The 22816-nt window shown below is 48.0% G+C and overlaps 1 protein-coding gene across 1 annotated transcript in view; it reads right to left on the bottom strand.

Moving 5' to 3' along the window:
* The window catches only part of PKNOX2 (PBX/knotted 1 homeobox 2), an 89096-nt gene extending 67771 nt beyond the window's left edge, over positions 1–21325 (bottom strand). The window contains exon 1 of the mRNA XM_037409983.1: positions 21248–21325. The gene's annotated coding sequence lies outside the window, so the exon portion shown is untranslated. The remainder of the gene's footprint in view (positions 1–21247) is intronic.
* Between the last annotated feature and the right edge of the window lie 1491 nt (positions 21326–22816).

Below are 22816 nucleotides of genomic sequence, written 5' to 3'. Positions count from 1 at the left end.
ATAGGAGGATGAGTGGGAGCTTGAGGTGTGCATGGGAGCGTGCATGCGAGCATGCAGGGAGGCGCAGACAGCATGCATGGGAGCGTGCAGGGACCACGCACGGGAGTGTGCAGGGGAATGTGCATGGGAGAGCTCAGTGTGTCACTGCACCCACCAACCAGCCAGGGATGCTCTGCGGAGGGCTTGGCATCACTTCTGCATCTGTGGCAATGCTGTGGCAGCGAGCAGCTCCCCCTAATACTATTTATTATTATTATTATTATTATTGTTGTTGTTGTTATTTCCATGATGTGGGAGAAATGGGGGTGTGAAAATGTGGGGCTGATCAACACCGCTGCTGTCGGCACACTGGGCTATCTGCTGCAGGCAAGGTGCGTGTGAGCCTGTGTAACGTGAAAAGGCTATACAATAATATATATATATAAAATATATATACTGAGTTCTACATGGTTTATATATATAATGCATAACTGTATATTTATTATATATACTACCTATATGACATGTGTTAATTATATTATGTAAGAGTTAATAGTTTATTTTATACATATACACACTATCTAATTATCTATTATCTCTATTACGTTACCTATGCTATCTACTATACATAATAAATACACAGGGTTAATATAGTTCATTCTATATAATATATACACTATGTTACATATTATATAGAGACATAGATCATATAGATTATATGGTATCCATATACGTATATTATCTATATATTATGTATTACATATGAATAGAGTTAATATAGTTTATTCCACATATACACACTATATAATATAGACTATGTAGATGATATAGACTATGTAGATAATTTATTATATGTCTAATTATACAATCTATATAATAAATATACAGCAATAATATAGTTTATTGTTTTCCACCCGAGCTCCAACTACAGGGGTAGTGATTTTCTTGAGCTGTTTCTCCAGAAGATGATTTACCGTAACGACTGGTGCTTAATTGGGTCCCTGTTAGCATAGCTGCAGCCCACGCCAGCGAGGGAGCGGTGATTAACCGGGGGCTAAACGGGTGTCAGCGCCAGGGCTGCCGGGGGGGTCCTGCCAGGTATCCGCCGGGATGCCGAGGGGCTCCCAAAATTGGTACCCAGGGGGATGCCCAGCCACGGGAAGTGATGGGAGGGGAGGGTGCTCGGGGGGGAGGCCACGGCGGGGTGGGATGATCCCCCTCCGGATTATTCTCCCCATGGAAAAAACCCAACTCATGGACAAAATCCTCCCTGCAACGCGCCACCAACTCCACTTCGCCACCAAGGCTGCGAGCGGTCTTATTTCATGCAACCTCCATAAATACATTTTTACGTATTTCTATGCGCACACATACTGAAATGTATATTAAAATATGTCTTATATACAGGCAGAACTGCAGGTATGATATATATTCTGTATATGCAAATGTATATTAAAATATGTCTTATATACAGGCAGAACTGCAGGTATGATATATATTCTGTATATGCAAATGTATATTAAAATATGTCTTATATACAGGCAGAACTGCAGGTATGATATATATTCTATATATGCAAATGTGTATTAAAGTATGTCTTATATACAGGCAGAACTGCAGGTATTGTATATATTCTATATATTAATTATTATATATATATTATCTAGCATCTAATGTCTAATATATTATCTATTATGTAATGAGATATTAATAATTATACCAATAATTATATAATGTAATTCTAAAAATCTATTATAAGTATCCTATGTTATATATTATCTATGATACACTATATCCATGATACATATTTCATGCAAAAACAGGGTTCAGCACAAATATTTTATATAAACTATATAAATTTTAAGTCAAAACCCACGGCTCAGCTCCTGAAGATGCCCAAAAAGCTGCAAGAAGACCCCAAATCTCTGCTACCTGCAGCCGGACACCCACGAGCGGCGGCGCATTCCCCACCCCACCCCGAATTTGCATTATTTAGACTCATTTTATGATAGGGCTGAGATTTATTTCCAGGGTCGGGATCAGGCATGTGACCCATTTATAGGGATAGTTTCTTATTTGATTGAAATACGTTATTGTAATATTTGAGATATTTGAGAAAGAATAATCTCAATTCCATACCTCAATTGAGATATATGGAGAAATAATAATATTTGAGATATTTAAGAATATCTCATTCATACGGATCTATTCTATTCCAGTCTATTCTATTTAATCCAAAGCGAATTTGCTCGGAGATTCCCGTGGGGGCTGGCAGAAATAGGGATTTTTAGGAGAAAAAACAGCGCTGTGATAAGAGATGCACAACTTCGGATGGAATGAGACTTTCCTGAATTTTCAAGAACTTCCCTCCTGGATTTCCCAAATTCGTTCTCCTGAATTCACTGAATTCATTTTCCTGAATTTCACGATTTTGCAGGACTTTGCTATCCTGGAGCTTTGGAGAAAATCCAATTTATTCTTAAATAAATCCACCTTTTGCTCCAACACCCCTACACCCCAATGGCAAATTTGATCCTATTTTAGAGCCTCAAAACCCCACTGGGATTTTTCCCAACCCATCCAGCCCGGAGAAGCCAAAGCTTTCCTAAATTTGGTACTTGGCAACCAAAAATACATCTATTTTTTGACGCACGTGCATCCTGATGCGCAGACGCACCGGAGCGAAAAGGGGCATGCAGGGAGCAACCCCCTGGTATTTTGGGGGGATGGAAAAGCCTTTTTAGGGTTGGAAAAATTAATTAATTTGCCAAGGCGCTGTTTGCATCCCACAATCCCCCTGGGGGTTTTTTCGGTAGCCAAGTGGAAAGGTTTATTTAGCCGGCAGCCGCGATGGCTTCACAAACATTTCCCCCTATCCTGCAGGGAGAACCACACCGACCAAAAGGAGATTTAATTAGCGAAAATCTCGTTAGGCAAACGAAATTATCCGTAAGACAATACTCCTCTGGACAGGGGGTATGATTAAACAAAGCCATTAATTGAGAAAGGCGCTCCAACAGTCATCTTGGCTCGAGGATGGGGGGGGGGGGGTTTATTTGGGGAGGGGGGGGGCGCTGTTAATTGTAAGACCCCTCCACGCTGGCAAAAAGCCCTTGAGCGTCTCATCAGCGCACCTTGATTGCATCATGCAAATTGCAAGCCAGCGCATGCTGACCCACTCTTATTTTTTACTTTCCTCTCCCCCCAAAGTAAGGAAAAAAAATGCAGATTTTGGAGGCACGGGCACAACAAACCCTAAATTTCGGGGTGGGAGGGTCAGACCGGTACCCACCGGGACCACGCGCCCCCGTCATACCACTAAGCACTAAATGATGCAAAAGTGGGGTTTTTTTTAAGTTCTTTTAAGATATTTTGGCATTGTTTCTAGCTTTTACGCGAGGTTTTTTTTACCCTAAGGCTGCAGGCGTGTTCACACTGGTCCCTAATGACGCCTGGGAGCGCCCTGGCATCCACGTGTCGTAACGCTAACAGCGTCCGTTTAGACAGCACAGCACTACAGGGAAAGCTAAAATAGCTGATAGCATAAGCTGCTGTACTTAATAATTCCCCGTGATTTAAAAGCAGAGGTTATAACAACCGGCTGGAGAAGAGAAGAGAAAACGCCACTCTTCTTTTAACCTTTCGCTTTATTAGTATATTACGGAGCGACCTATAAAAAGCATGAATCCAGGGCAAGAGAAGCTTTCCCACTTCCAGGATGAGGTAAAAAATTGGGGGGGGGGGGGCGGGGAGAGGAAGCAAAAACCTCAGAAAATCGGTACCCAGCCAGCTCTCGGGGTTTATATTTTATATACATACATATCAGTATTTATTTACATATATATGTATTATTTAAGAGGAATCGCTGGGCACCTCACCCCTGCCACCGCCCAAGCTGCATCCTCCGTCTCCAAGTTTGAGCACCCCTGAAACGATGCTTTCCCCGCCCTGCCATCAGTTTGCAGGCAATGCCTGCGGGAAAGTGACAGTATGGCTGTTGCCAGCCCAAAAATTTGGGAAATTTGGGAGGTTTCAGGCATGATGTGAAGACACGCGCGCTGAAAGCAACCCAGGGCTGTGTCAGGTACCAGGGGGCACGAGGCGATGGAGCGGGGTGATGATGGATGACCCACCTGATGCCGGCAGGAGCAGCAGGTAGTTGAGAAATCCCAATGAAATCCCAGTTAAATCCAGGTTGGCAGAGCCCTGTAACCGGAGGAAAGGGTTTGCAAACAACCTCGTCAATAGCATCCTCTAATTTGGGGCAAATCTGAGCCCATTTTGGCCAAAATCCTTGCAAGCCCTTGCAGGGGGTGGCACACATCAGCTCCTCCACAAACCACTGCTGACAGCTTTTCCTGTCCAGATTAAAAAGGCAAAGAGGAAAAATCCCAGTTTTCCACCGGCGAGGGAGGTGGGATTTTTTTTCCCCTCCTACATTGTATTTTGGGGGGAAAACCCATGCAGTGCACCCCCCCGGGGACTGCAGGATTGCACCTCCCGCTGCTGCAGGTGGCAGCATCCCTGACAGGATGCCCAGCACGGCATCTCATCCCCCACAGCATCCCTGAAAATCCCAGCGAGATCCCTCTCTGCCCCCAGTGTCAGGATAAAATACCCTGCCGAGATATCGCAGAATAGATGGAATTATAGGGAATGGCTGAGCCCCGAAGCGCGGAACAAATTATCATTATATACAGGGAATATATGTGACATTCCCCTATATATGTATCTCTCTCAGGGAATATATATTCCCCAATATTACATACCTATACACATATATACGTACACATAGATAAAAAAAAATAATCCCCGACATATATGTATTATTATATATTATTATATTTTTCATATTATATATTATTCAAAATATATATGACCTGATACGATATATATCCCCCAATATACTATAATCCTTAATACATTCCCTCAATATATTCCCCAATATTAAATATATTAAAAATATATATTATATTCCCATATATATACATACACACACATATATAGGGGTAATGGGATATAATATTATACAATATTCCACATTATAGATATAGTGGAATATATAATATCGCCCAATATATTCCCCAATATTATACATTATTTGGGGGTTTGTATCTATATAATATATTTCATATTGCCCAATATATACAGGGAATATATATTCCCTTTTTTTTTCGCTTTATTAATTTTTTTATATTTTAAATTGAGTTTTAAACTTTTATTTTAAATTTCATTTTCGTTTTTAACCCTCGCTGATTCACAGCCTTGGGCAGACCCATCGTGACTCCCCATTCCCCCACTGCAAAAAAAAATAACCTGACCAGAGGAATTCCAGCAGTTTTGCTCCTCAATAGGTGCATCCCCAGTAGGTATATATATATTATTTTTTTTTTTTTACAGCAGCACTGGGGATGATGGAGAGGGAGCAATAATCCAGGTGGTACCCAGAACCAGAGGTGATGCTCCAGCTCCGCATCCCACCACGGAGCAAGATGCTCCCAGCGGTGCTCAGAGCATCCTCTCCCTTCTGGTTTGGTTTGGTTCCCACGCTTCATCACCCACCCACAGCCTCCATCGTTCCCAAACCCCCGGCTAAACCCCCCCATCCCCACTAAATGGCACCCAACCACCCCAGTTTGCCCTGCCCCTAACCTACAAGCAGCTCAGCGGCTGCAATTAATGCAATTATTTGATTATTTTTGCAATACCCATTCATTTTCCACCTCTTGGTGGAAACCACAAGTAATTGCAATTAATGCAATTATTTTGATTTTTTTTTTTCAGTATCCATTCATTTTCCACCTCTTGGGTTCAACTTGCTATTGTCCAATTTCTGCCCCAAATTTGCTATGATTTTCCAGCAAAATTTTTTGCAGGCAAAAGGGTTTTACCCTTTAACAACGCTCGCAAGGTCCCACCCTTGACACACCAAAAAACATTGGGAAACATGGTTTTATTTAAAACCCGGTTTCATCAGAAAATCAGATTTTGCAGAAAAACTCTGTTTTTAATTAACACCATTGATGGGCATCAGGCGTGGGTGGGAATTATGGATCTTGGGCATCCAACGTGCCAAGAAATTCGTTATGGGATGAAGCTGGGAGGGACCAGTTCGGCAGCACAGGATGTTTTTCGCTTGCAGAGAGGAGCCTTTTGGATGGCTCGTGGGAATTTTAACACTAGAAGTGAGACTGCAGCTGCTCGGGTCTTGAATTTGGGTGCCCTGCAAGCATCTTTGCTAATTAGGGTGCTCCATCAGGATCTTTTGCCGATTTAGGGACCATCCCACAGTCTGCTAATTAAGGCGCCGTGCCAGATTCTTTGCTAATTTGGGTGCCCTGCAAGCATCTTTGGTGATGTGGGTAGCATCCCATGGTCTTTGCTAATTAGGGTGCTCCGCAAGGATCTTTGTTAATTTGGGTGCCCTACAAGCACCTTTGCTAACTAGGGTGCCCGGCTGGGGTCTCTAATTTGGGTGCCCTGTGAGCAGCTTTGCTAGTCTGGGTACCATCCCCTGGTCTTTGCCAGCTGAGATGCCATGCCAGGATCTTTGCTATATCAGGTGCCCTGCGAGCATCTTCACTGATCTGGGTACCACCCCGCCATCCTTGCTAATTTGGGCATCATGCTAGGGTCTTTGCTAATTAGGATGCCCTGCAAGGGTCTTTCATGATTTGGATGCCTTGCCAGGGTCTTTATTTTGGGTGCCCTGCAAGCATCTTTGCTAATCAGGGTGCCCTGCAAGGGGATTTTTGCTAATTTGGGTACCACCCTGCGGTCTTTGCTAATTTGGGCGCCCTGCTGAGGTCCTTCATTTGGGTGCCCTGCAGGGCTCTTTGCTAATGAGGGTGCCCCGCCAGCATCGTTGCTCATCTGGGTCGCGAGCAGTGCTGCAAACCTTCGGCAGCGGGTGACACAAAAAGATGCTACGGAGGCAACATCCACTCCTGCCTCGGTCCTAAACCCTCCGCGGGTGAGCTCAGCACAGGTCAGGATGCATCCGTCTGCATCCATCTCTTGACCACAGGCATTTTGGGGTGCCAGTGGCTTTGCATCCCAAAATCCTGCGAGGAGCACACAATGTGCATCCTCGCGGGGGTACCCAGGCAGCTCCCGGGATGCCTCGCTGGCATCGGAGCATCCCCAAATCCCCCACACAGCCCCCACGCCGCTGTAACAGCTCGTATTTTGCTAATTGTACAAACCTAATGGGGGAAGGCATTGGCGGGGGGGGAAAAAAAAAAAGGGTAATGGTCATCAGGCCAGCAATAAACCAAAATTAATGGTCCGTGGGAAGAAATCATGTCCACTTAATACCGGCTTTGAAACTAATAGAATAATGTAATACCAGGGGGTGGGGGGGGTGGGGGGGTGCTCTATCCAGGGGTCGCTTACAGTGCCGTCCATCACCCACTGAGCAGGGCACGCTCTGCCCAAGCCCCCACCACCCTCCAGAGCAGGAATATTTTGGGAGGGGAGTGAAGAGCGCAGGAGCATCCTCCCACCGCCTGGGAAGGGTGGGCAAGCAGGAGGAGGTGAGGGGGGAAGAGCTACCAGCGCCTGCTGGAGCTGGGCACCTTCCTGGCATCCCAGCCGGAGGGGGCTGGAGGGCAGCACCTGGAAAACACCTGCCTGGGGCTGTGCCCAACACTGGCGGTATTGTCTTTTTATTTTCTTTTTTCCTTTCTATTTTCCATTTTTTTAATTTTATTTGGTTTTTTAATTATTTTTATTTTCTTCTTTTTCCCAGTTTTTTTTTTATTCCTTACCATTTTTCCCTTTTTTTCCCCTATTTTCTTTTTATTTTCCCTTTGAGAAAGGAAAACAATTCCCCTGCCACACTGGTGGGGAAAAAACCCACCCAACCCTCTACCACACCAGCATCCCCCGCAAGGCAGCAGCACTGCGGCCACACCACCCAGGAATTCCCAATCCCTGTTTCCAGTATATCCCATCCAATCCTTTCCCCAGCCTTGCTCCATCCCAGTAAAAATGTAATTATTTCAGCATTTTTGCTCACTCTGGGATGAAAACCCAAGTGTACAGCTATCCCTGTTCCTGGCAGAGAGGGATGGGGAGGGGGCACATCCCGAATTTTCCCTTTGGATTAAAAAAAACAACAACCCAATGCGAAAAACTTTTGCCCGGGAAAGTTTGAGTGTGAGCAAAGCCCTTAATTCCAGGAAAACCAAGATTAAAAGCGGCTGTGGAATATTTATATGAAGTTGTATAAATACAGACGCGACAACCCAGCGGACGTCACCAGCACTTTCAAAAATCTAAAATATGCGACAGGAAAAATCTGTGTTTTCCAATCAAGCTACACCACCCCAGAGCCAAAAAAACAGAAAAAAACCAGTGGGTTTTGTTAATGCCCCGAATCATACTGGTAACACAAACACGTCGTCTCTGACAGCATCCCCAACCCAGGCTGTGATCCCCATCGCCAGCTATGGGATGGCTCCCCTCCAATGATGCCAAAAAAACCCCACAGAGGCTCGAAAGGTTTTTCCCATGGTTTTTCCCCTAAAAATGCCGGGGAGAGATAATTATTAACAAATGCTCCTGCTGTTGAGAAGCCACTTGGGGCTGGAAGAGGATAGGGATGATGGATCATCCTGGGCTGGACCAATGATGCTCTGGGATGCTCCAGCTCCCTGTGTACAGGGCACCGAGCAAGGATATAGGGATCATCCTGGGCTGGACCAAGGATGCTCCAGCTCCCTGTGCACAGGGCACCAAGCAAGGATCATGCCAGGCTGGACCAAGGATGCTCAGGGATGCTCCAGCTCCCTGTGCACAGGGCACCAAGCAAGGATCATGTCAGGCTGGACCAAGGATGTTCAGGGATGCTCCAGCTCCCTGTGCACTGAAGGAAAAATAAGCACCAAGCGCGGATATACTCAATCCCCAGATTTTTCCCACAAGGACTCAGGCTATTCATAAGGAAAACCAACCCAGTATCGCAAGCACAAGCCATTTTCATCCCCCAGCAAAGCAAAACTATGTAAAAGCAACCACTCATCTAAATAATCCCAGGATATCACCAAGGGATGCACTGGACCGGCCGTGCGACACGACTGCTGAGGCTCGTGTTGCAGGATCCGGCCTCACTGAGAGATTGCAGGGCCTTGTTGTAAAGCAGCTATTTTAAGATGGGGCTATCATTTTCCCAACAATTTCCCTTGGTTTCATGTGACATCAACCCAGCATCCCTAAAATAAACAGGTGACCACTCCCCCGTCTTAAAGAGAATACAAACAAATGTTAAATGTGATAATGCAGACCCCCAAATAATTGATATTAATAGTTCTTCTTATTCTAGGTTACTTATAGGAAGGAAAATAAAAGCACGCCAAGGGTGAAAAGTGCTTTGGATTTTGGCAAATATTTGGAAATCACATCACTTAAAGGAACAGCGGACTCAAAGATGCTGCTGAGATACAGAGTCTGGGATCATGGAGGGATATTGGAAATTTTAACCACCTATTTGGGGGAGTTTTCCCATGGAAATAAAAAAAAATAAATGAATGGCATCACTCTCCAGGCAGGATTGGTCCCCATCAGCCACATGCTCAGGGTTTTCTTACCCAAAACAGTGGTGAAGACATGATGCTCCTTGTGCTAAAATAGCAAAAACCTTTGGGAAAATTATTGTTCCACCGATTCTTTTTTTTTTCCCCTTATTACCACCTGTAACAAGCCCAATGGGGATTTTTGCTGTTTGGAGCCAAAAAACTCCGATTTCAGATTATCCCCATCCTTGCAGCTGTATCACTGCTTATTATTGTACATTAAAATAATATGTTATTATATTATAAATTTAAAGAAATACACTAAAACAGCCCAATCTCTCAAGTGAAAACTATCACTGATCAGCTGGAAAAATCATTTACATCTCTTGAGGAAGATAAATATCTCTTCTTGCAGCTAAAACTTGTTTGGCACCAAGTCTCAAGAGTTCTTTTCCCCTCTATTTCTGCAGCTTTAGGCAACTCACCTCCGTGTTCTTTACCTTCCTCGCTTTGCAAACGGGACGTAAAGTTTGAAATCCATGTTGTAACCAAAAGATGCAGCACCCGGGCAAGGATTTTTCCAGGAATCCCAGCATCCACGAAGCTCACGTGCTTGAACGCTCGTGGGAAGTGCGCAGGGAGCACGCGTGCATCCAAGCGGTGCTTTTCCCTGGAAATCGCCATCGTTTGGGGGAGGCAACAACAATTTTCCTCCCCAAAAGCTGCGATGGGGGAGACGACGCACGCCCAGCGCTCACCCCACTTCCCTGCTCGATAATTTCCTATTCTCAATCAATCAATCAATCATTTCCTCCTATAAATCAATCAACCCATGGTTTTCCATCCTACATCAATCAATCAATAGGGGTTTTTTTCTTGTAACTCAATTCGAATTAAATCGGATTTAATTAGATTTAGGTTTAATCGCCACCAGGCTGAACACCATCATGCACACCCCCCCCAAAAAAAAAAAGCAGGTATTTATAGCCAGTGCATCTCATCCGCGCTGCCCTCAGCCCCAGCGATTAATTAAATTAGCACAAAGAGGGGCTTGTTGAGGGCTCCGGCCTCCCGAAGTCGAGCCGGCAAACAGGAAACAAAGGGTTGAATTCTGTCTGGTTGGCTGAAGGGTGCTGTGTGTCCCGGCCGGGCGCTGGAGCGGGGCCAGGGGTCCCCCCTTGGCACGGCCACAGCGATGCCATCAGATGGGAGAAGAGCCCCCCCCACCCCCGGTGCCATGCTGGGATGTGGGGTAGATGGGGCAAGCCGGGCACTGGGCTGATGTGGTTGGGCAAAGGGGGCTTTGATAAGGGGGTTTTACTAGGGGGGCTTTGCTAAGGGGGTTTTAATAACGGGGTTTTGCTTAGGGGGTTTTAATAACGGGGTTTTGCTAAGGGGGCTTTGCAAAGGGTTTTTTGCAAAGGGGACTTTGCAAAGAAGGTTTTTCTAAGGGGGCTTTGCCAAGGGGGCTTTGCTAAGGAGATTTTAATAATGGGGTTTTACTAAGGGGGCTTTGCCAAGGGGGCTCTGCTAAGGGGGTTTTGCCAAGGGGGCTTTGCTAAAGGGGCTTTGCCAAGGGGGCTCTGCTAAGGGGGTCTTAATAATGGGGTTTTGCTAAGGGGGTTCTGCCAAGGGGGCTTTGCAAAGGGGGTTTTTATAATGGGGTTTTGCTAAGGGGGCTTTGCAAATGGGGTTTTGCAAAGGGGGCTTTGCTAAGGGGCCTGGCTAAGGGGTCTCTGCTAAGGGGGTCTTTGCTAAGGGGTCTCTGCTAAGGGGGCTTTGCAAAGCAGGCTTTGCTAAGGGGGTTTTTCCAAAGGGGACCGACTAAGAGGGTCTTTCTAAAGGGGTTTTGCACAGCAGGTTTTGCAAGGTGGGTTTTGCCAAGGGGGTCTTGCTAAGGGGGCTTTTGCCAAGGGGTCTGTGCAGATCCCACGTGGGGGCAGATCCCCACCGCTCCCCAGATTTAGGCTCAGCGTGTCCGACCCGGAGACCAGGCTGCCGGTCCGGGTGCGTTTCAGGTACTTTCAGTGCTGCCCTCCATCGTCACCAGGCAATTAATCGTTAAAAGAAGCCGGGGGCTGGGGGGGGGGGGCGGGGAACAGACGACACTAAACCCCCTGAGCTCTCCCCAGCTCATCACAGGAGTGCGAGAGCACTTACACACCGAGCCCCTCTCTGAGCGCAATTAATTCAGGGTAAAAAAGCTCCCGGAAATTCCTGCAGGGATAACAGCACTGGGAATTTCTCTGGCTTCCCCCTGTCGAGCCAAATCCCAACGTCAACGGTTGCAGGGAAAATAAACCCACCACCCCCACCCCCCCCCGATGTCTACGCCTCGAGATAACCTTGGCCACTTTCCAGGTGCTCTGCTATTAAAGATGCTACTAAATCACTTTATTTGGTGTTTTTAGCGTAAATACTCTCGCCGGGTCCTTCAGCTACCCTGTTTGGTATGTGAATTTTAAAAGGGGAGGAAGAAGGAGAAAAAAACCCACCAAAACCCGACGCTTTTGGAGGTTGTTTAAGTAAGGAGGAATGATTTAGCGCAGCGTAGGGTGGGATTAAAATGGAAAAGGTTACGTTCAAGAGAAGGAAAAGCTCCCCGATGGTAAGACGTGGCTCCCAGGATGAGGAGAAAATGCTCAACCGCTCAAAAAGAGCAAAAGGCCACTCAATAAAAAGCAACAGGTGCAACAGCAGGATTTGGGGGGTCAGGTTTGCATGGGGAAAAATAACGGGAATGGGGAATATGCCTGTGATAGGGACTGGTCCGGGGTGAGGAGAAGCGCCGCTGAAAATACGTAAGAAAAAATGTACAAGCACCGTTCAAACTGCACGAGCATCACGAGAACTGCAGGAGCCTCCAGTGGTATTGCATGAACATCCCTAAAACTGCACCAGCAGCATCCCTAAAATCACACCAGCATCCCTTAAGTTGCACCAGCATCCCCAAAATTGCACGAGCAACACTAGAAGTGGATAAGCATCCCTAGACCTGCACCAGCACCCCTAAAAGTACACCAGCATCCCTCAAGTCACACCAGCATCCATAAAATTGAATGAACACCCCCAAAAACTCCCCCAGCATCCCTAAAATTGGATGAGCATTGCTACAATCACACCAGCATCACTAACATTGGACCAGCATCACTATAAGCTGATGAGCATCCCTAAAATCGCACCAGCATCCCTAAATTTGCATGAGTGTCCCTAAAATTGGATCAGCACCCCTAAAGTTGCACCAGCATCCACAAAACTCCATCAGCACCCCTAAAACTGCACCAGCATCCCTAAAAATGGCACCAGCATCCCTAAAAACTCCACCAGCATCCCTAAAACGGCACCAGCATCCCTAAAACTGGACCAGCATCCCTAAAAATTGCACCAGCATCCCTAAAACTGCAACAGTATCCCTAAACTCTGCACCAGCATCCCTAAAAACTCCACCAGCATCCCTAAAACTGCACCAGCATCCCTAAAAACTGCACCAGCATCTCTGCTGCAAGGCGGAAAGCTGAGGGGGGCCGCAGTGGGGCCGGCTTGCCTGCGCTGATAGGGGTTTTAATTATTGGCTCATTACGAGCATCACAGTTATCAGATGAAGCTTCATCCAGCCAAGCATCCCTCCTGCGCCCCGGGGAGCAAGCAGAACCCCAAATCCAGTGGGACCAGGCTGCAAACAACCCCACTATCGGAAGGGAGAAGGGAAGGCATCCACGATCCAAGGATTTTCTAGCCCCTATTCCAGGAAAAGCGATGGATCGGGAAGGAAGTCCCACATTTTCTGGAATATTAAATTAAAAAAAAAAAAAAAAAAGTATTTTCCTTAAAATTAAGGCAAATAAAGCAGTCTCCTTGTCCCGTTATTCACCATCAGCTTTTAAAAACCACCAACAGCACTCAAACCCAGCGAGGGGGGATGCTCCAGCCTGACCCCAGGAAATAAATTCAGCACTAAAATTTGAGCCAAATTAAATTCAATTAGGACTTTTGACAAGAAGTCTGTCTCTTCACCCCGGCTTCTTTTCACCCATCTTATTATGTGCCAGAGCCTTAGAGGAAAAATAACCCACTGATACCATTTATTACTTATTTTGTCTTACTCCCTTTTGTGTACTTAATTATTATTATCTGTTTTTTATTATTATTTACACTTTATTATTACGAAGAACGTTTGTTCTTTGCTGTCACGCTGACAAACTACCCCAATTTATAGAGTGATTTGCTTCAAGCCAAGCAGTGTCCGAGGGCTAAATATTTGCCAAAAGGACCATTTCCATTTAGTGAACGACTTCAAGATGCATTTAAAATGCTATTTTTAAAGGTTAAAATGCACTCCAGAAACAAAGGGGTGGCTGCGGTGTATCAACGCCTGACAAAATACCCCACTTAATTTTTTTTTATGGCAATTAATTAATTGCCAGAGTTAAGAGATGTTGGATCTGGCACCGAGATATAAAGAAACCAATTTCTACATGTAAATGCATTAAAAGACCTTTCCGGGCACTTTGTATAAATGGGATTTTCTTGAGATTGAGATAATAAATAATAATAATTTTTTTTTTTTTTTTTAACTCCACCAGCAAAGTTAATGTACTTAGAACCCAGATTTGGGTTTTCTTTAAGAAAAAATAATTTTATCTAAATTGGGTGAGTCATACAGAGGAGCAAGGTCAGGGAGAGGATGCAAGATGTGAGAGGTGGGATGCAGGATGCTCCAGAGGGGAGCCCCACCCGCCACCTCTGAGCCAATTATTTATAATTATTTATTACAAGCTGATCAAGGAGCCAAAAAAATGTAAGACTTGGAGAGGGTTCAGCTCATCGACCTCACTCACCTGGGGTCTTCCCATTGGAAAGAGGCAGCGGAAAGATGGAGGGAAACAGAAAATAGGGGGGGAATCAGAAAAATCAAGCAGGTAAAAAGTCATTTTTTCTGGGATAGGCACCAAAACCCCCAAACCGCATCCCGGCCATCCCCAGCATTGTCACTGGCAACAGGCAGCGGCATTTGGATGGAGAAATTAGCAGCTTGGAACAATAAATTCCCTTTTAAATTTATTGCTCAGGAGCATTAAAAATGTCTAAAGTGGTTTACATCCACCATCGCAGTGGGAATTTGCTCAGGGATAAGGGAGCTGGTAATTGCGATTCTAAAACTTGCCTTAGAAGCTTCAAGTGGTGTTTAGAAAAACATTTTAAGGGCTTTATAAAGCTATAAAGTGCCTTCCGACATACCTAGAAGTGATATATCTGTACCAGACTGGTCCTGCCTCCGACAAATAATCCGAGGAATAACACGCCGCTGAGCAGCTCATGTGAAATGAAATCACTACAATTAAATATTCTAATTTTTTGGTGAATTATTTGGAAAAGTTTTGACTCGCTGCTGGATCAGTGGTGGTATTCTGGCATTGCTTGCGGCACAGGAGGGGGATGAGCATCGGGAATAATCCCCAGGGACATGGAGGAGCCTGGTCTGGTGGGCATGCTGGCTTTGCTGCCTGGTCCAGGCTGCTGGAAGGAGGGCAAGAAAGGAATAAAAAGGAAAAAGCTAAAAAATAGAAGAAAAAAAGAAAATCAAAAGAATGGAAACGAAAAAAGAAAAAAAGATCAAAAAAGGAAAAAGAAAAAAAAAGAATGAAAACAAAAAAAAAGGTAAAAAAGCAAAAACAAGCGGGAAAGAGAAAAAGGAGAAAAAGGGGGGAAGGGGAAATAAGGAAAAAGGAAAACTGGAACGGGGAAAAAGGAAAAGAAAAGGAAAAGGAAAAGAAAGGGAAAAAGGAAAAGAAAGGGAAAAAGGAAAAGAAAGGGAAAAAGGAAAAGAAAGGGAAAAAGGAAAAGAAAGGGAAAAAGGGGGCAAAGGGGAATAGGAAGAAGAAAAGGAAGGAAAAAAGGAAAAGGGGAAAAAAAACCAGAAAAAGAAGGAAAAAAGGGGGGAAAGGTGGGTAAAAGGAAAATAAAAAGCAGCTTTTCCCATCAAGGAGAAATGCCGGGGGGGTTCAAGCCCTGAGCCCAGCCCGGGGTGCGAGGGCAGCGTCCAGCATCCCCCCGGTGCCGTCGCAATCGGCTTCCTGATGGGGGGCGAGGGGATTTCCACAGCCCCCATCCTGCGTGCAAACACATCCTTGACAAAATATAAAATCGGGACGAAATAAAATAGGAACCTCTCCAAACAGTCCAAAATTGGGATTATTTTTAATTGGCTTTAAGGGATTTATGGACAGGAGCAAGCCAGCCGTCGCGGCCGGGGAAAGGGAGAATCAAGCAAAAAAATAAATGTGGTTTTGGTTATAACTTTTTTTTTTTGCAACACCTTATTAAAGTTGAAAGCTTTATATAGAACATTATTGGGGCTTTTTTGGTTTTGTTTTTTTTCCCCCCATCCACCCAAGCAGGATTTCATGGCAGCTTGCAAAAGTCTCCTCCACCTGCACCTACATAATCTAGTTTTTCGGGGTGGAGCATCAGCAGTACTGCATCCCTAACTTGATTTTTTATGGCCTTGTGCTGGTTATTTGGGATTTTCCTGCCTGGATTGTATCGGGTGTGTGTGGGATGGGACAGGTAGCATGACACGGGATGCTGAAAGATGGCTGAAGCATGGAACGGAACAAGAAACTTGAGATAAAAAAAATAAAAAGAGAGTAAAAAAATCATAAAAAATGATAAATGACATAAAAAATGAAAAATAGAATGAAAAATAACATAAAAAATTAATGGAAGTAAACGTGCAGCTGTGGTGCTCGGACACATGGTTTAGTGGTTGACTTGGCAGCTGAACTCAGTCCTAAAGGTCCTTCCAACCTACATGATTCTACGTTATATAAAAATAAAAAATAAAGTAAGATTTAAAAAACGCCTGAAAATAAAACCCAATAATAATAATAATAAAATAAAATAAAAATAAATAGATTAAATAAAAAATAAATAAATTAAATAAAACTTCAAGGGTCACGGAAGATTATCTCTCATTGAAATTAAGAGTTTTAAATACAGTTTAAACCTGAGTTTTAGCTAAACCTCACCCCCTCCCCAAGCCCTCCTTCCCGGTCTCACCCCTTGCTCCTCCGCCATCGGTCCCTTGGAGCATCTGCATCTCGTTAGTCACAACAAGCATCCCACCAGGGCAGTGCTGCCCAGGGGGAAAAAACCCCCAAACAACAACAACCAAAAAAAGCCCTTTTTGGCCTCTCGAAAAGAGACAAACCCCCGAAAACAAACGAGCAGAAGCTCACAAATATTTAACAAAAGCTAATTTCAACTGAGGTGTTGACTAACGAGGGTTTATTTTCCCTTTCACAAGAGGGAAGGCCAAAAAAATACGATATAATCAGGCGGGGGGAAGAGCCGAGGCCAAATTCTCATCTTATTTATACAGCTGCAAATCACAGCTGGGCAAAGGCGACCTCATCCCGCTGGGATCATGGCTCCATCCCGCCAGGATCGTGGCTCCATCCCGCCCCGGAGGGGTTGGCTTTCCCATAGGGATTACCTGGAGCATCACCTCGGTCCATGCAAGGCTGGAGGGGGGGACAAACCCAGGTCTAAATTTAATCGAGGATTAATTCCCATCCCTCCGGATTATTATTTTGAGCCGGCATCTTAATGATCTGACTAATGACGCCAGGAAATAATTTATTTTTTTGCTAATTAGAGGGCATTTGTTAACACCCTCTTTGGTGGCGGCGAAAATTATTTGGGAATTGAGTTATTCAGCAGTGCGTGGGATATTAAATTCGACCGAGAATTGTCTGGGTCCAGCAAATTATCCTGCTAAGACCCCAAAAAAGCGGATTTCCACAGCTCGGAGTAAAATAAGGACGAAGGATAACTGGGGCCGGGATGCTGAGATGTGCTAGGGGTACCCGCGACCTCAAAGAAAGAAGATAGTGGTGCTCGGTCCGGGTTTCCCACCGGACTCAGGGATGCCAAACCTCCCCTAATTTATCCTTAATCATGGCAAAAGTTTCCTCTTGACTTTGGGAAACCACGGCTCGCTGTTCAAATTTGGTATTTCTGCGAGGAAAAAGGAAAGACAGTGAAAAGGAGTTTTGTCCAGAGCCAGGGGAAAGGGAGCTCAGCATCATGAAATGCTTATTTTAGTATTTTAAATTAATATTTCCTATTTCATCAGGGGTTTAAAATCCTCTCATTTTATCCCTGCCTGCTTTCGTGCCACGCTTGTGATGGGCATCCCCGCCCATCAACTCTCAGCTGCCCCATCCTATTGCTGGGACTAATTTTACTAATTATTTTAAGCTGAAGCAGCTCCCAGGAAAATTAATTAGGCAAAACTAGGGGTGTACCAGCACCCCAGCTTATTTTTCTCCATGTCCTCAGGAAACATCCCTGGGTATCCATCACACATCCCAAACCCAACAGTGTGCTGGGACTTGGATAAGGATGGTACCCGGAGGCACGGTCCAGCCCCCGCATCCCTGGGGATGAGGATGGATGGGTGAAGGATGCTCCTCCCGGACGGACCATGCCACTATTTTAACTTTCCTGGGAGATAAAAGAAAAAAACCCTATTATCACTCAGAGACTTGTGGATGCTGTCAGTCAACTCGAAAAAAAAACCCATGAAGTCATTCAAAAGTTCCCTGGAGAAGCAAAAATCGCCCAAAATCCAAAGCTGCCCCAGCACGGGAACATGTTTTATCCACAAATCGGGGAAAAAAGGTTATTGCCTGACGCTCCAGTGGGATAAAACCTTCTCCTCCCAACACAACTTTTGCCATTTACTTAGAAAAAGGCAATTTCCTTTAAAAAAGGGGGCAACTTTCTTAAGAAAAAGTGAATTCCTCAAGAAAATATTCCCTTTAAAAAAAAAAAGAAAATTTATCTTTAAAAAAGTTATTTCCTGTAAAAAAATGAGATTTCAGGGAAAAAAAAGGATATTTCCTTGGAAAAAAAAAAAAGGGTATTTCCTTGGGGAAAAAAAAGGAGAATTTCCTTGAAAAAAAAAAAGAAATATTTCCTTTCCCTCCTCCTCCCAGAAATGATGGTGGGAGAATGGAAAATGTTCCTGCAAGCCTGGTGGGGATGCGGAGCATCACTCTTCTCTCCTTTTTTTCCCCCCACCCCATGATATCAGGGCAGTGTTTAATGTTATATATATATATATATATGTAACACGTTTTACATATATATATGGGGGTTACAGGACAGCCACGATGCTGGTTTTGGGGGTCCGGGACTGCAATGTGCCCTTAGAATCCCAGTTTGGGGATGATGGGGAGCGCAGCATCTCCATTGCTTCCTGATGTCGCCAGCTCCCCCATTAACCTCTCCCATAATTAGCCTCCAGCAATTAACTTCTGCCCCTAATAAAGGAATCTCAGCACGAAGAGTTAAATAAAATAGGAAGGAGGGGGGAAAAAATAAGGGGAATCCCGATCCCATCATGCATCTGTGCCATCCGGCTTGAACCTCCCCAAAAGTGTTGTTTTTTAACCCAAAACACCCAAAACCCAATTAATTGACTGAAATCCTTCTCCCCGTCTGCCTGAGGCTGAAAACAGCCCTCCAAACATCAGCCCCCAAAGGTTTTGGGGTGGTTTTTTTCAGGGAGCACCCCCTTTTTCCACGAGGGGAAGATGCCAAATACGCCGAGTCAGCACTTTTGGAGGCGCGACGCCCAAAAGTTTGGCCAAAGCCGGGTCCGCTGAGCCGCGCGCCAGTTTTTTCCCCCACTCCGCTTCCAAAACCTTGTCGGATTTAAAGGTAAAATAAGTCTAAAAAAGCGAAATTAAGCCGTTTCCCCTCCTCTCTTCTCCTGCTCCCCAGCAGACAGCTGCCCCCGCATCCCGGCCAAAAATAATCCCCCCCCCCCCCCGCCTTTCCCTTAATCTAATCTCCCCGGCTGGGAGTTTGAAAATATCCTGCCGGGTTTAGGGTTTCCCGTTACCCGGCGGGCAGCGAGATAGTGGGAAAAAAGATCCTTGGGAGCCAGAAAAACCGGGAAGAGCCCAAACAAAGAGCCGGAGCCAGAGCCCAAGTTGAGCTTCGACGCCCGGTGAGGACCGGGATGACGTGGGGGGGGGGGGATACACACACACCCACCCTGCCCTGATCCTTTAGGAAAACTTCCCAAGCTGCATGATGCCGCCGGCAGAGCCACCCCTCCAGCGGATGTAAATGCACTAAAAAAATTCAAAAATAAATTAAAAATAATAATTATTATTGAAACAGCCTCCCCCCCGTCCATGGCTGCAAAGCTGCTAAAATGGATTTTTTTAGTATTTCTCCAGTGCATGGACGGGAGGGATGTTGGGGGGGGGGCTCCTGTGGAGCTGCCCTGGGGGGAATGGGGTGCACCGAGGGGAGTGGGGTGCACTGGGGTGAAGGGGTGCACTGGGGTGAAGGGGGTGCACGGGGGGGGGTGCCCCCAGGAGACGCAGCACGCCGCTGAGCGCCGTTCCAGCACTGGCGTCAAGCCCGCGTGGGGCCCTGCAAGGCGGCACAGTGCCCTCCCCCCCCCCCCCCGGGGGGTGCCCTCTGGGTGCTGGCAGGGGGCACCCCAAGATACAGGGATGCCTTACACAGCTGGGGGGCTGTGGACAAAGTGTCCCCCCTGCTGCAAGTGTCCCCCCCCAGCCCCGTTTGCATAGGGGGCAACTTTCCAGCTGTAAAATGCAATGACCTGGGGGGGGGGAAACTACAAGCCCCCCGGGGGTGGGAGGGCCATTGCAACTGGCTGGGGGGCTGCAACACCACCCCCACCCCCCATAAGCCACTGCAATGAGTTGGGGGGGGGGGGGGGTGTGCAACTGCCCAGGGAGCACTGCAACTGGTCAGGGGTCTGCAAAGGGTATTGCAACCAGCTGGGGGGGCTGCAACCCCTGGGGGGCATTGCAGTCGGCGGGGGGGGCGGGGGGGAGGGGGCTGCAAACAACCGGGGGGCACTGCAACCACCTGGGGAGCGCTGCAACCGCTCGGGGGTCTGCAAAGCATCTTGCAGCCGGTTAAGCGGAGGGGGGGTTGCAACACTCCGGGGGGCACTGCAACCGGTTGGGGGGTGTGCAGCAAGTCTAAAGGGATTGCAAATTGCCGGGGGGGGGCTGCAACCCCCCGGGGGGGGGGGGGGGGGCACTGCAACCGGTCGAAGGGTCTGTAGAGGTTATTGCAACCGGCCGGGGGGGGTGTCTGCAACCGGCTGGGGGGGTTGCAGCCGGTCCGAGGGCACTGCAGCCGGCCGAGGGGGCTGCAACCCCTCCGGGGGGCATTGCAACCGGTAGAGGGGGGAGCGGGTCTGCAACCGGTCGGTGTGGGGGGGCAACCCCCCGGGGGCTACTGCAACCGGCCGGCGGGGGCTGCAACCCGCCGGGATCCCCGCAACTGGCCGGGGGTTGCGGGGGGGCTGCAACCCCCGGGACTATCGCAACCGGCCCGGGGTGGGGGAGGTCACCGCAGAGAACCGCAACGGCGGGGGCAACCCGCAGCCGGCTGGAGGTCAGCCCGGGGGGGGCGGGGGCGGGAACCGGACACCGGGGACGGACACACGCTGCAGCCGCGGCCCGCGCTGCCCCCGACCCCGCACCGGGCGGGCAGGCGGTGCGGAACGGCAAGTTACTTCCCGCACCGGAGGGGATGGGGTGGGGGGGGGGGGTGGGGGGGGATAGGGGAGGGGGGTGTCCCCACCGCCGCCGCCGCCACACGTGCCCCGCCGCCCGGGCCGCTTTGTCCGCGGCGCTCGGCACGGCTCCGCCCGCCCCCGCGCGGCAGCCCGCCGGTGAGTGACAGCCTACCTGCCCGCCAATCTTCATCACACCGACACCGGCCTGACAGCGCGGCCGCCGCTCGCCGCCCGCCCGCCCGGCCCCGCCGCGCCGCCGCCGCCCCGCCCCTCCCGGCCCCGCCCCGCCGCCGCGACACGCCCCCCGCCCCCCCGCGCCGCCGCCGCCGGGCCCCGAGGACACGCCCCCGGCCACGCCCCCCCGCACCGCCTGGCACAGCGCCCCCTGCTGGCCGGACCCCGCGGGCGTGCGCGCCCCGCTCCTGCCCCGCTCCCCCCTCAACGCCGCGCTGCGCACCCCCCCCCCCAGCAAACGGACCCCCCCCCGCCTCTGGGTCTCCACACGGCATCGCTGGCCCCTCCCCGCAGCATCTGCCCCCCCAAACACCTGCCCACCCCCGCCTCTGGGTCTCCCCACGGCATCGCTGCGCCCCCCAGCATCTGTCCCCCAAACACCTGCCCCCCCCCCCGCATCTGCCCCCCCAAACACCTTTCCCCCCACCATCTCGGTCTCCCCGTGGCATTGCTATGCCCCACTGCAGCATCTACCCCCCAAACACCTTCCCCCCCAGCAGCATCTGCCCCCCCAACCATATTTCTCCCCCAACAACACCCTTGCCCCCCCCTGCCCCTTCCCTGCTGCATTTGCCCCCCTGGCCACACTCAGAGCCAACCCTGCCGGCCTATGACCCCCACACACCTAACCCCAACCCCAGGCTCCCCCCAGGGTGCCACCCCCATCATGGTCACCAGCCCCCTGGGAGGGGTCCCCAACCCCCTCATCCTGTATGACTTTTATATTCAGGGCCCCCCAAAAAACCCGTCCCAGGGCCCTTTCCACATGAGGCCCTTCCTGCGGGATTATCCCCAAGGTAAAATGCCCCAATTTTGGAAGTATCTAATAATTATTATTAATTAGGGGGGGTGTCCATCAGACACCCAATTTTGGGGTGCATGAGCTATTACCCCCCTCCCCCCAGGGACCTGGGCAGGGGGATTCCCTGGAGTCATTCCCCCAGGACTACCACCACATTTTTCCCACATTTTACTGGAAAAGCCAGAGGGACGGATTGTTCTAGATCCGCTCGATCACAATTTGATTTCTCCTGATTTTCCATCCACTTCCCCAATTAAAAAAAAAAGCCATCAGAAGCAGGATTGGTTAAAAAATGCTGAAATTTCTGCCAGTCTCCTAAGGAATATTGGATATCTGAAGGAATCACTTGAAACAGCCCCGGAATTCTTTCAGGATGGGTTAAAATCAGCTCTGAAGAGTGGGATGAGCCAGTGGCAGTGAGGACTGAGGGATGGCCGTGGGGTCAGTGGTGGGAAAATCAGCTTAAATTCAAGGCTACGAACCCAAATCATCCTGTTTTTCCCTTTCGAGTATCCCAGGACAAGCAACCGCTTGCAAACCCCCATTTCCAACCCCTCCTTCCCACTTATCCCAAAAAATACCCTCTGGAAAATACGTGCTCCGACGTTTGCACCTCCTACTTGAGAGCAGCCTCTTAAAACATGTTGTGATCTCCTTTGGGTTGGCCCAAAACATCCAAAAATAAATGGATCATGCTTGGGCTCC

Source organism: Falco rusticolus, chromosome 16, assembly GCF_015220075.1.
Source record: "Falco rusticolus isolate bFalRus1 chromosome 16, bFalRus1.pri, whole genome shotgun sequence".
Lineage (NCBI taxonomy): Eukaryota > Metazoa > Chordata > Aves > Falconiformes > Falconidae > Falco > Falco rusticolus.
This window is presented reverse-complemented; position numbering and strand designations above follow the sequence as displayed.